A 13,255-nucleotide genomic window follows, 5' to 3' on the forward strand; every position below is an offset into this window, starting at 1 on the left:
CTGGAACACTTGCAGAGTGAAGCACATGATTTTCAAAATCGAGGAAGATTTGCTCAGCTCATCTACGAGCACAATGTAATCACAGTGCACTGGAGGGATTGTGCAAAAATGTGAACACCTTCATCCTTAAGTGCTTATTTTGAAGGATATGTTGGACGCATATGATACATGTCACAGTTGACGTAGTGGCACTGTACACACTACTTCCTTACCTACTGCATTGCCGGGCGGTATGCTGTCTAAAATTGCAGGCAGAAACGAAGATTTGCAGTTTTGGTTGGCCCTGTGTTACAACTGTGAGAGATGGGAAAATTGATCTAAAATTATGAACATGGAAGAAACTAAAGTTCATCAGTAAAATGGCTGTAACCAGTTCAAACAGGATAAGCTTGGGGCTTAGGATGCAGGAAAGCAGAGTCAGCACGATTAACATAAGAATCTTCTAGTCTTTGTGACAAGACCATAGGACTAAGATAAGGAATGGTAAGGTACAATAGAATGTAGGAAGTTGAGGTAGTCTGGATCAGATAAGGGTCTCCTAGCCCTGGACAGAAGTACCAAGTCATACATTTCTAATTAGCTAACCATACACAGATTTATACATATGAAATTAGCCAACCCTAGATAGAATGAGTCAACTCTGCATATCAAGAGACTGTAGCCCAGAGAATCAGGAAGGTGTGAATAAGGACAATGACATGATGGGGCACCCACAGGATACCCCCTGGTCCTCCAAGTGTACTGAAACTGCACGTAGGCAGGAAGGATTACCTATGCCAAACCCATCCAGGGGGCAGAAGAATGTAAGGGGGAGGGCATTCTGATACTGAAATTGACTGTATAAAAGTTGGGTGAGCCCCAGTATGTGTGTGTATTCCCAGGGTAAGGGGAAGCACCCAACTTTGCATTGTTGTAGTAATAAATGTTCTTTGTTCTCAATTTTTGTCTCGAGCAATTTCTTTAAAGGTACTTTAATTTCTAACACAACCAATGCCGGGATGTCGGAGACTCTTCATTAACAGTAAAATCCCGCGAAGTCTGTGTAAAAATCATATCTGAGACATCCACTACCCAGAGGGAATTATCATCTTTGTTGCAGTTGAGACTGGGAGCATCAAAATATACCGAGTAGCCCTATTTTGAATTTCCATATGGAAAAACATTAATAATAATTAATACAAATCAGATTCCAATTTTTATGACCTTAGGATTGCAATTTATTAAGGGTATTATCAGGAGTGAATTTTGTCCCTTCACCCGCGTAATCAGGGCCTCGGATTACAGAGAGCAAATAACTGGAATTCTGCTTTTATTGAACTTGATAATCAGGACTTAGAAGATTACGCACCAGAATGAGGCAGGTTTCTCTGCCAGACACAGTGATATTGTTATTTCCCATGACAATGCTTCCGTTTCCAAAGCTAATGACTTGTTGATTGAGATCTGCAAGGAAGGCTTTTGTCTAAAAGTGATTTAATTACCATATAATTTTTTTTTCAAGTCCTGCTTATTCTGGTGTTTCAACAATTAAAGTATTGGCTTGCTTTCGCGATGCATCTTTTAAACAACAGTATGTTCCAAAGTGCTTTCGACGCTGCTAAGTTATCCCATGATAATACTGAGAAGAGTTTGGGAATTCTCCAACATTCATCTCCTGACCTTACTCTGCACAAATTGGCTTCATGCTCAACAGTGCCAACACATCGAAAGCACAAATACAGTGTCCTTCGGACATCGTGAGGCCGTTGAAGCTACCATGGAATTGCAGGCCTTTCTAATAGGCAGTGGAACGTGAAAGTCAACACACACTGTGATCCTCGTGAAAACACAGAAACACTGGAGGAGCTCAGCAGACCCACAGCGTCCATGGGAAGCAAAGATATATAACCAATGTTTCGACATCTCCATGCCTGCCTGCTCTTTGCTTAGACCTTGAAGAGGGCTCAGGCCTGAAACATCAGAAATACATCTATACCTCCTGTGAATGCTGTGCGACCGGCTGAGTCGGCATTTCTATATACAGTCTTTCATCCAATTAGTAGCGGGTTGAGTTGAAGCTTGGATCTGCATGACCAATGAACCACCATGAAAACTTTAAAATTTATCACTGAAGAAGAGAAGCTTAAGGCTGTTTACCAAGGAGAGATGGCATGGGACAAAAAGGGACTTGTTACCCATGGAGAGATGCATCACTATGGGCTGGCTGCCATCCAATGTTACAAAATGAAGTACAGAGATGGAGAACATGGAAATCTATATTACAGTACAGTACAGGCTATTCACCTCACGGCATTGTGCTGACCTCATAACCTACTCTAACAACCGCCTAGAATTTTACCCCATGACTAACCCTCCATTTTTCTCAATTCCATGAACCTTCCTAATATTCTCTTGAAAGATCCTATTGTACTTTCCTCCTCTCGCATTGCCAGCAGTGTATTCCATGCACCCACCCCTCCATGTGGTGTCACGATTCTCTCATTGAAACACTTCAGCTACACAATGTCTCAACACATGCTGCTTCTATGTAAGCCAGGCTAGCAACAGTTGCCGGCAAGGAGAACCAGGCCAGAGACCGGTCGCCAGCAAGGAGTACCAGGGCAGCCACCATCGCCAGCAAGGTGAGAAAGCATGCTGAAGATCACACCCACTGAACGCTCTTCAATGAATGCATCGTTCATCCTGTTTAAAAACCCCGCAAGAATGTTTTTACAATTTATCTCTGCAATGCGAATCAGCAAAACATTCTCCACACCATTCCATTACAATTTTACAATTTTTAAAAAACATGTTCTGCAATTTATATACAGTAAAAAAAAACCTGGATCTAACACCTTTGGGGATTGGTAGATGCTGGTTAAGCAAGATTTCCGGTTGCTTGAGACTCACTCTTAATTGCCTAGCTAATACACCAGCATTAAGAATAAACAGTTTAAAAGATGGTGCTGAAAGGTAAAGCAATTTGAAAAAAAAATCAATATTTTTGTCCTTAATTATGTAAAGTTCATGTTAATCAGGTATTAACACCAAACAAACCTACACCCCCAGTATGTTTTGAGGGGAAATTCCTATAAATTACAAATTGTAACCCCAGTCACTGGCGCTGTCACATCGTTGCGCTAACCACTATGTTAACCGTGCCACCGTTATAATTATTCCCCTCCCCCCCCACCAAGATTACAGATAAAGCCTTTGACCAGGGCAACTCTTACTAAGCGGGGATAAGGAGACACTTTAAGAGAGTCACCCCAACGACGAGTGGCATCAACCAGCTCTTCACCTTGGGTGACGCCATGTAATTGAAACCCAACTTTATTCAAACAGCCTGACCAAGACTCTCTGCTGGCTGAATATTTGCTTCCATCTTCACCAAAGGTTGATGTGTTACTTCAGAGAACATTTACTTTTACCATTTTAAACTTTTATTTATTCTTGTCATTTTTTTTTGCCAGTTTTTTGAATTCCGGATAACTGGGGTTTTACTATAATCGAAACAGCTTCTGTGTCGAGATGTTTATCACAGGATGTGCTGCAAATACATCCTTCTGGAACATGAACAACCATGAAAGATAATGACGAGGAGGATGTCTGATCAGGTGACAGTCAATGTCAGCACAGGGTCTGTAGGCAGATTGTTCCCCTTGGAGCTGAAATGCTGTGGGCTCAAGCCCCACTCCACACATTCCAAAACTAGCCGACTGACCTTCTAGGGAAGTTCAGGGGGTTACTGCACTGTCCTTGGTCTTGTGATGAAATATTAATCAAGGGCCATCTGTCCTCAGCTTGATTTAATTACTTCAATTTAAATGGCCCCAAATGCCACAGTGGGATTCGAACTCCTGTCTGCAGAGCAATGCTCAATCCACTGATCTAGGTTAAGCTTATGACCTAGATCTTGCTCCCCGTGGCCAAGAACGCGAGATTTTCTTGTAGAGGGGGGGATTAAAAACTGGGCAAGAGGGGAATTAACTGGAAAGCCATCAGAGGCTGAACCAAATGGATTGAACATCCTCCTTCTGTGCACCACTCTAAAGGTGGCTCTCTGAAGACATTGACAGTGACAGCTCAGCAGTTCCAGCTGTCAGTGATGAACATTTTATTACTGCGAAATATCATCATTAGAATCTGGCGATACATATAATGTGCAATTGATTATGACCATCTCCTGGTACACAGTATAGTGATTTACAGCTACACTTTGCCTACACTCCACCAATGTGTTCTGGAATAAACAGCGTTGACATCAAAAGTGTCTAAAACAGAAGGAGGCTGCCTGCATCTTGTTTTAAACTATTGTTACAATTCAGCACACACTCAAACGCAGTGCATTTAACGTAATCTATAATTCAGACTTAAAGGTTAAGTTATTAGCTGCCAGAAAACAGTTTTGCCGTGCGATAAAATATTTTCAGTGTTCAGGATTTGCACGTGCTTACGCAACGGAAATGTCACTTTTAATGACTTAATTGGAATCTTATTCCTACTTAAATAATTAAAATTAAAATGTGTCACCACTCTTTGATTCCTTGCTAAGATCTAGGACCACAGCCACTTTTTAATCACCTTGTCCAACATTACATTGTTTGCGCATCAAAAAGGGTCAGCTCGATTGCGAGGAGAACCACCGGGCACCAGGTCCCGCCAGGATGCCCAGACAGAGCCAGAGAAACCATTTGCGGCAGGAACTCAGCATCAGTGCGAGAAAGTGAATGGACTACAGCTCGGGTCAGAATCCTTCATCACGGGGACCATTCCTTTCCCTCCCTGAAATCCCCCAGCAGATGGCTTCTTGCTCCTCATTCCTGTACCTGCTGTCTCTGTTGAGAGTATCTACCTCAAAGCGCCTGAGACCTGCATTTAACCCTGACCTTGGGTGCTGTCTGTGGGCACTGTGGGTTTTCTTCCAGTTCCTTCCCACTCCCCCAATTTGCCCCATTTGAGTCCGTGAGCTTAATTGGGGGATGGGGGGGGGGGGCATGGATTCTGTGGGCTGAATATTCAAGATGTCTTTATTGTCACGTAATAAAAACCGGGAAATATTACATAAAATCCACTTTAGTCTGCTGTAAGGCAGACGGATTCACCACCACCAGAAATTGCAAGGTGCCCCTTTCAGAGAAAGAGAGAGTCTCCCTAGAATCACTGAGTGTCTATGGATTCGCCTCCAGCATTCCCACAGCTCTGCAGCCTCACAGACTCCAGTCCAAACCATCGGCCACCCAAGTACCAGATCCAAACTTCCGACACGATTAGGAATCCCTCAGTGCCCGGTTCCGATACCTGGTATCCCTTCAGCCAGTTTTGAGCCAGTCTTCAGCAGCCTGGTGTGAATCCTTTTGACTTCTGTCGCCTGCAGCCTGCATGGGTTCCTTGCCTTGAGTTGCCAACAGCCCACTGTCTGTGTGTTCTTCAGCCACAGAGCCCCTCGCTGGTCCGCCGCCGTGGTCTCTGTCACGTGTGTCATCTCCTTAGCTTCTCCTTCTGAAGAGGGCTGGTCTCTCTGTTTTCTGGTTCCCTGCACCAGTCCTCTGTTTCCCCAAGATCTGCAGCACCTCAAAGCTGCTGCCAATCTTAGGCCCAGATCCCGATAATGCAGGATTTTAAAATAAACCATTGTTTAAAGCCTGTATAGAGCAAACTGTAGTTGGACTGGGTGGTTGGACCCTTCAGAGGAACGCTGTCTAGACCCTTGCAATTATTTTCCCCAAAGCTGTTTGATGTCACTGCCCCAATCAATGGAGTGATTCAAGTTCGCCCTCAGTCAGGGCATTAATACTTCGATCTACAAACAAACTGCAGCTACTAGTGCTGACCTCTAACAACTCTTCACCAACTCACTGACTCAACCATAAGGTGTGCGGACAGAAGGTAGCACCACAAATTCCCCTCCATTGCAAGGTGCACAGAGACACTGTTGCTGCCATCTCTCCTCCCCCCCCCACCCCTGACTACCACGAGCAACAACGCGCTAAACACCCAGACCCCACCAAGGAGGTAACATCCGCGAATCTACTGCAGACCATCTGTGAAAGTCAGCCCACGTTGTAATGAAACAAACAGCAGAACCAATTAAGGGAACAACAGTTTCTCTATTCAGCTCTGATAATTCTAGCGGGAGTGAGGGGTACAAAGAAAGTGTTCAGTAACTTGCTCTTTACACTGAGCCCCACTCAAAGCACACAGAATATTCATCCCATTTTTATACAACTTCAAGTGGGGGTCTGTTCAAGACCCTGCAAGTTTCACACAGCTGGCGATTCCTGTTTTTACAACAATATGTTCCCTTGGTGCCTGGTGGGAAAAACAGGATGACCATACTTCTTTATCTATTTGGTCTTACTACATTCTTTGTGGTGTTTGTTACTCTCCCACTACCACCCATGTTACAAAGCAACTATATTCTCACCCAACTCATTAGCCCTTTGTTAAGCATATTCGTTAAACTTATTCTTTTACACATCCTCCCCCAGCTGTTATGTGGTACCCAATAGCAGCTGGTATTCTCCTGGTTATAGAAGAATTTCAAGTTTAGTGAAAATGCCTTACAAATGCTTTTGAACCATTATTTTTCACAGCTCTGCTTCAACTCGACATTATTCACACGCAGTACGCATGTTACCTGCCTCTGTGACATGTCCAGCCATGACTGCCTTATCTTTCCAGCAAGTGAGTGCTGCTGTTTTCAGCATCAACCAGGTCCCCAGTTTAGACAGTGACTCATGCTGTGCTCTTCCTTCACTGGCGTGTGCGCATGATGGCACAGTGGGAGTTCTTTAAACCAGAGCTGGCCGGCACCAAACAGGAGCAAGGTCTCAGTCAGGAAAGTGAAGACCAGATTTTAAAATAAACCATCGGCTCCTATAATAGACCATTTCGAGAGACCAGGGTTCAACACCAGCACACACGCACGCACACAAACACACTCTCCCCCTTATTCACATTCTATTTCTCACGTGGACACATGTACCCCTGCATGTGTGTGCACCCATATCCTCTTGCACATTCATGCACCTTCCCACACATACAAGTATGCACATCCCTCCAACATGTGCGCGCCACACACACACACACACACACACACACACACACACACACACACACACACACACACACACACACACACACACACACACACACACCATGTTGCTTTAAAATCTGGCCATTGCTGCACAATATTTTGGAATAAATTACCCTATTGAATTTCATTATTAAATGGTCCACTAACTTTACCCAAGACATTCCCACTGATAGTATTTTTAAACTGAGTGCATATGCAAGTTATAGTTTACTCAACATTCATGAGCATTTTATAGAAGTGCAAAAACAGCACATTACTTACAGGAAATAATGAACTCCAATAACTTCCTCCTTCAGTTCAACACTCTGAAACCAAGAAAAACAAAAAAAATTAACACCAGAACTAGGAATGGCTCCTGCAAACATTCTTAGTTAGTACAGACTTTAATTACACTTCAGTAGGCCTGATTGCATGTGGTTTCTGGCAGTGAATCTTCTCAGCTTAAAACGTGGTTCTGACAAGGGTCTTCAACCAGAAACATCATCTCCATTTCTCCTTCTTGTCCTGCTGTGTGGTTCCAGCATGGTTTCAGGTTTCCAGCATTTGCAATTCTGGGATTTCACCATTAATGTATTTTCCTCCTACCCTGGCCCTTTCCAGCATTTGACCAAATCCTTCCTCTAAATTCTATTGATGGCCCTTCCCACAGATCATGAGAAACACATTAAGGTTAATCACAAAGCTGCAGATACTAGAAATCTGAAACAAAAACCAGATGTTTCTCATGGTAGGGGAGGACAAGGGGACAGAATTTCAGGATAAAATGGCATCAATTTAAAAAAGAGATGTGGAAAATTTTTCTTTAGCCAGAGTCCATGGAGTTTGTTGCCACAGGCGGCTGTGGAAGTACAGTGGTTGAGCATATTTAAGGCAGAGATTGACAAGTATTTGATCAGTCCAACCATCAAAGGTTGCAGGGGCAAAAGTCGGGATGTGGGGCTGAGTGGGAGGATGGATCAGATGATAGAAAGGTGGAACAGACTCAACGGGCTGATTGGCCTACTTCTGCTCCTATATCTTGTGATAATGCTGGGAGTACTCAGCAGGTCAGGCAGCATCTGCGGAAAGAGAAACAGAGCTAACATTTCAAGCTTTAGCTGTTGGGCTGGTGAATTGTCAAACACGTCATTGCTTAAAATGAGATGGATAACCTTCCAGGCAAAAGCTGAGAGCAATTGGGATATAAAATGGTTGCAGAGGAATCCAGAGAGAGTGCGCTTTCTTTATATTTGTTGCAATTTCTCTCCCAACAGTGAAAGCATCACAGAATATTTAGTGACGTGTCCAAGACACACACAAAAAAAGTCCTCCTCAACCCCAACCCCAACTAACCTCCCTAACAAATCATCATTGCATTACATCTTGGATTAATTCAGTTCATATTCATAACGGCTGCACAATTTATTCACAAGATGAAAGAACGCCAGATGGTTATTGCACAGTTATTTAACACAACACAAACCAGTCCCACCATTCCAAGACCATGAGCAGAGCCATCTGGAACCTAGCAGCAGAAATTTCTTCTTGCAGGAGGTTGAAAATCTTTGGAATCCTCTACCTCAAGAGGACAGCCTAGTCACCTGACCCATACATGGCAGGATCCAACTAGAAACTGTGGGTTTCTATTATGCAGACTGCACCACTTTAGTAAGTCTGTCCAAAACCACACAATGAAAAATGTTTTCATGAAAATCAGTACCAAATGCTCAAAACCTCTTGGAGCACAGGACACCACTCAGCACTGCATACCTGTGCCAGGAATGTAGTAGAGATGCCTCTTTCTCCACATTCCTCTGTTCTTTCCTCCAGAGACCAAATAGTCGGGATATCAAAGGTTACAGGGAGAAGGCATGCGAGTGGGGCCGAGTGGGAGAATGGATCAGCTCATGATGGAATAGCAGAGCAGACTCGATGAGCTGAATGACCTGCTTCTGCTCCTAATGGTCTAATCAGTGGTCCTCAACCTTTTTCATTCCACTCAGATACCTCTAAGTATTCCCTATGCCATCCGTGCTCTGTGATTAGTAAGGGATTGCTGAAGGTGGTATGTGAGTGGAAAGAAAATGTTTGAAAACCACTGTTATAATCGCCCCTAATTGACTCGTTATGTGCGCGGTTTCAGAACTCCAAAGGAAATGGGCCAATGACAATTTTTCTCAAGCAAAATATTTCAGTGACAATTGGGTCGAGAGCAGTGGTTCTCAACCTTCCCTTCCCACCCACATCCCACCTTATGCAATCCCTTACTAATCATAGAGCACCAATGGCATAGGGATGTGAGTGGAAAGACAAAGGTTGAGAACTACCAGGTAATGTTTTGCTTTCAATTGCCTCTTGAACATTAATTTACTGCCACCACCTTTCAGGGAAGATCCCTGGATCCTCCATTGCGTGGAAGCACAATGGGAATGACTCAAGGTGGGCAGAACTAAAGTTGAGGTATTTGAACCACTGAGGAAGAGGGCAAGTTGGATCACCAGCTTTACATGAAGATGCAAAAGCCAATCTGCTGGAGGAACTCGGGGGACAACGGCGTCGACACTTTGGGGCAAAGGCCTTCACGGGGTCCATTCTTAATGCAGGGCTTTGCCTCAAAGTGTCATTATCTCTGCTTCATATTCCAGTATCCACAACCTCTTATGTCTCTGGTCTTGTATTATGCTGCAGGTGGAGAGGGGGAGGGTGAAGGGGCAACTGGAGGAGGAGATGAAAGGGAGGGGGCAACCTGTTCAACCGACATCTGTTGAATGTGCATTTACAGAACCTCCTGGCGATTTTCCCAACCCCACGCAACTCATCATTGGGATCGACCACCATTACATTCAAGATCACCTTATGGTGACCAAACTGTTTTGCAGTCAGTGATGTAACCTTTTATCACAACCACAGTGCAGGAAATCCAGCCATCAACTTGCACCCAGCAAGCTCCCAAAAACAGATTATATATGATGATGATTGCATTGCTGCCTTTAGTATTGACTGAGAAATAAACATTAACCAGCACATCAAGGACAACTCTAGGTCTCCTCTTGGGAATAGACTACCAATAGTCATCAGGGTCTTGAACCTCCCCCTGTTAACACTAATCAGGGACTGCTCCAACAACTCAAAAAGACTGGCTGCACTATTGCAAGGTCACTTTTTTTGCTTTAGGACAAAATATTTATTTCTTTTGATTCTTATCTCTTTTAATTCATGAATCATGCAATTGTTGCTGCCTTGTTGTTGATTTAGCCACTGAATTGCAATTGCAATTTATCAACTGATCCTTTTGCTCTGAAGTAACTTCATCCAGTATAGACCCCTCCCTGAGCGATGTTACATGCCCTTGCAGCTGCCCTGCAACTGACATTATTCAGCTAGCACTCTTGTATTTATCTGATTAAAATTCCTTTTGTTGTCATGTAATAGTACAGAACATGTAATATTACACAATATTGCATTCTGCCTGCTGTAAAGCAAAAACTTGCCATTAGTGCCCCTTACAGTAAGGCAGAATGACACAGTTAGCGTAACTCTGTTACATGCCAGCGATTGGGGTTCAAATCCCACACTGTTTGTAAGGGGTTTGTATGTTCTCTCTGGGTCTGCGTGGGCTTCCTCCGGGTGATCTGGTTTCCTCCCACCCTTCAAAACGTATGGCGGTTGTAGGTGAATTTGGTATAATTGGGCAGCACGGGCTTGTGGGCAGAAAGGCCTGAATACTGAATGCCTAAATTTATTTAGAAGCAGAAGAGAAATCTTTCAGAGACTGGGTGCCTGTGAATTTCACCTCCAGCGTTCCCACAGCCTCTGTAGTCGGGCAATCCAAGCTCCATGCCCAAACCTCCAACACAATCAGGAAACCTTCAGCATCCGAGGCCTTTTACAGGCCCTTCTTGTCCTCAGCACCCTCTCGAATCCTGGTTCTGATACCTGGTTCCCACGAGCCAGACTCCAGTAGCCCTCCGCCTGTATGGATCCCTCAGCCAATGAACCCCTCACTAGTCCATCACCATAGTCTCCCCTGCTTCTCCTTCTCAACTGGTGGTCTTGTCCGGTTTCTGGTGCCCTGCACCGACCGGTCCACTGCTGCTGCCGTGTCTGCAACCCCTCGTGGCTGCTTATGTGTCACATATTGTGTCAAAATGCTTCAGGTGCACAATTCAACATCAAGTTACATCAGGAAATATTAGGACAGATCACCAGGAGTTTAATCAAAGAACAAAATGGATGCAAAGTTGAAGGGAGGGAATTCCAGACTGATGGAACATGTCAAATGAAAATGCATTCACCAGCAGTGGAACAATTAAAATCAGGGATGCACAAGAAGCTGGTAATCTTGGACAATTGTGGATCTGGAGAAGGTTAATGAGGAAGAGAGAAGCAAGTTTTTCAAGGGATGTGACCACAAGGACTGGGAGCCAGTGCAGGTCCTCATCGACGGTTAATAGGAATTGGCTGTGGGTGTCCAACCCCTCTGATTTTGTGTTGGGCGACTCATGACATTGACACAAGATGGCCATGGTATTTCTGCGTGCACAGAATCAAAAAGTCCAGGGAACAGCACAAAACACGAAAAGGTAGAGAGCCATTTCAGGAAACTGAAAGGGAGCTGGCAACGAGCAACTCCAGAACGGCCACATTGCATCTCACAACCAGCATTTCTGCTGGTTTGAATTGAATTGCTGTAATCTTTTGCTTGGCAACACTCCACGAGGCGATGGAAAAACTTGGCAGAAAAAGATGGATTGTAAAGCCCTGCAAGAACTGCTCTTATTGCAGACAATACCAGCAATCACAATGAGAAAATGAGGAATCAATGTGAAGGCAAAGACTTGCAGCAATCCAGACGTCCAGGTGACCTCAAACTTGTCTCCAAAAGCCACTGCCACATTAACCTAAAATACGGTGCGCAAGTCACTTCACCTCTCCTCTTTATTCCCTTCAATTCTGGGCAAACACACCAGCTCCTTCTCACCAACACCCCACCAAAGACAGCTGCTCAAATCGCAAGGAGCACACCGTCAGAGAAACCCTGATGCTCAGAATGCAAAGGTCGAAGAGAATTATCGAGTCACGGAGTTCTCCAGCATGGTTACAGGCCCTTCCACCCAACCTATTCATTAAAAAGCCCAAATGTCAGCAGGGTGGGAGGTACAGTGGACTGAACCTTTGGAGGCCGGTATGGGAGCATGGTCCAAACACCATGGCAACAGGAGTGGAGAGGACAGTCAGGAAGATAGAACATGGCATGCAGGAGTGTAAGTGTTGGTCTGACCACCAGTAGTCAAACTGTTGGAGTGGGCAGTGGGAGGGACGGGCAGGGTGGGTTCTAGAGCAAACAACAGTAGTGTGCCCCCAATGGGTGTGGCAACCCAGGCTTGGGAAACACTAACATACACATGGGGATTACATTGTCCAGGACCATTCCCACCTGCTGCAGCCTATCACTCACCCACTACCACACCCAAACCCGAATATCACTGGACCCATCCATAACACCAACCATTATCAAAATCAATCACAACAGAGTCTTGCTTTGTACAAAATGGCTATCAAAAATAATGGCATGCTAAAAGTTCATAATTGGTTGCTTCCACTGGCACTGGGTCTTCAGAGCTTCTCTCCTCATCCATATCTGAGAGGCATATATTAAACCAGACCTAGCAAGGATGGCAGATTTTATTCTCTGAACTACAAGGGTGAACCGGATGGATTGTTACCAATACAGATTACCTCATATTTCACATTTTTTGCAGTGGTGGGATTCGAACTCTTGGCATCAGTTGTAATAATACTCTGGGAGCTCATCCAGTAGCTTAACTGTTTAACAGTATGTCAAGCTAGCTAGGAGAGCCCAGAGTTACGAGTTAACATCCCTTTTCTTGCATTTAGTAATGTGAGACAAAGGAACACTAATTAGTTTCAGAGCTTTGCAAAAGATTTCATGCAAAGAACTCAGAACTCATCAAGGTCATTAATGCAATAGAACATTACAAAGCACTTAATAATGCAGAAATGTGCCAAATCCCTGCATATCAATCAAACTAAAATGCCCAAAAGCTAAATGTGGAATTAACAGTTTCCATGCTGTTACTGCTTTGAGTATGGTAGCTCGTGGCAGAAAATGGAGCACTGACGGTGTTGTTCATGCCACTGACTCACAACGGCATCACCAGATCTAGCACCAACACT

General features: G+C 44.3%; 1 protein-coding gene across 14 annotated transcripts in view; it reads right to left on the reverse strand.

Annotated features, from left to right (window-relative positions):
• Positions 1-13,255, reverse strand: part of ndst2a (N-deacetylase/N-sulfotransferase (heparan glucosaminyl) 2a) — a 287,537-nt gene that overhangs the window by 155,437 nt on the left and 118,845 nt on the right. For all 14 annotated transcript variants that reach the window (XR_011340167.1, XM_069885376.1, XM_069885368.1 and 11 more), the window contains one exon: positions 7,340-7,383. The gene's annotated coding sequence lies outside the window, so the exon portion shown is untranslated. The remainder of the gene's footprint in view (positions 1-7,339; positions 7,384-13,255) is intronic.

Source organism: Narcine bancroftii, chromosome 6 (assembly GCF_036971445.1).
Source record: "Narcine bancroftii isolate sNarBan1 chromosome 6, sNarBan1.hap1, whole genome shotgun sequence".
NCBI classification, from domain to species: Eukaryota; Metazoa; Chordata; class Chondrichthyes; order Torpediniformes; family Narcinidae; genus Narcine; species Narcine bancroftii.